The sequence below is a fragment of the Propithecus coquereli genome, unplaced genomic scaffold (assembly GCF_000956105.1).
Source record: "Propithecus coquereli isolate 6110/MARCELLA unplaced genomic scaffold, Pcoq_1.0 Scaffold215, whole genome shotgun sequence".
Taxonomy (NCBI): domain Eukaryota; kingdom Metazoa; phylum Chordata; class Mammalia; order Primates; family Indriidae; genus Propithecus; species Propithecus coquereli.
This window is the reverse complement of record NW_012146634.1, coordinates 1,120,856-1,121,997: the sequence shown is the minus strand read 5'-3', so window position 1 is coordinate 1,121,997 and position 1,142 is coordinate 1,120,856. Positions and strand designations below refer to the sequence as shown.

General features: G+C 40.1%; 1 protein-coding gene across 1 annotated transcript in view; it reads right to left on the bottom strand.

Annotated features, from left to right (window-relative positions):
- The window catches only part of LRIG2 (leucine-rich repeats and immunoglobulin-like domains 2), a 70,630-nt gene that overhangs the window by 14,154 nt on the left and 55,334 nt on the right, over positions 1-1,142 (bottom strand). The window lies entirely within an intron of this gene.

Below are 1,142 nucleotides of genomic sequence, written 5' to 3'. Positions count from 1 at the left end.
TGAAGCCATATGTAAAGCAGTATCAAATGGCTGGGATACTTCAAAGAAAAATAGTGGAATTCTCAGTGCAAACTCACTGAATAGTTTTAAAAAAAATACATAAAGCAGAAGCCTTACAGAGGGAGACATGAAAGTGTTAAGTTTGACAAAGGAATCTGAATTTTCAATTCGTGTGATAAAAATCCCTACTTTTGCCCACATTTTCCTACATTTCAGTTATCTGACCCACAAATCTCCTAAACTGACATCAACCTGCATAAAATAGCAAACTAACAAATATGCAAGAATCACAATAATATCAAAATTATTTTTCTTGCTCATTAAGACCAAGAGTAGCTCCCAAAGGCTCCAACAAAAGCATGGATCCATTGAGTAGTAAACGTACCTAACACTGTTAGTGAGGCGTTTGCTGAGAGGCCTCCTGCTATGTTTTGTGCCATGCAGCTATAGATTCCCATGTCTTCTATTTTCACATTGGCAATAAAGAAGACATCATCTTCGGGCATGACGTGCATCCGTCTTTCTCGAGCTGCAGGAAAGTCAGTACCACCATCTTTCTGCCAGGAAATCTGAGGTGCAGGGTGTCCTTCTGCAGCACACTCTAATCTGGCCATGGCACCAGTGCGAATAGTTAGATCCATTGGAGTTTTCAGAAAAGATGGCATCTCTGTTCCAAGAAAGATCACCAAGAAAAAGTGGGTGGAGAAAAAAAATCACACATACACATATGCATACAAATATACATGAAAGAGTCTAGTAGCAAAACACCAACTGTTGCAATGCTCCATTTCTTTGAGAAGACATGCCCTCTGGATTGAGAGTGAATATAGATTTAGAGGCCATCTATTTTTCCAGAATCTCAGAATATCTGGAGCACAGTGACAACTAACTCTTCTAGGATGCATGACACCTACCTGATCATCTGATGGAAACAGGGAAAGCAGAAGGCCACAAACCTTTCTGAACTCCATATTTTAGAACCCGACATCTACTACAACCCCCTTACTTATATAGCTAAACTGTACTTCACAAATTAAAATCTACAAGGCTGTCAAGGGAACTGCATGCCAAAACTATTTATGCTTTCAAAAATCACATTAAAAGGCCGGGCGCGGTGGCTCACGCCTGTAATCCTAGCACTC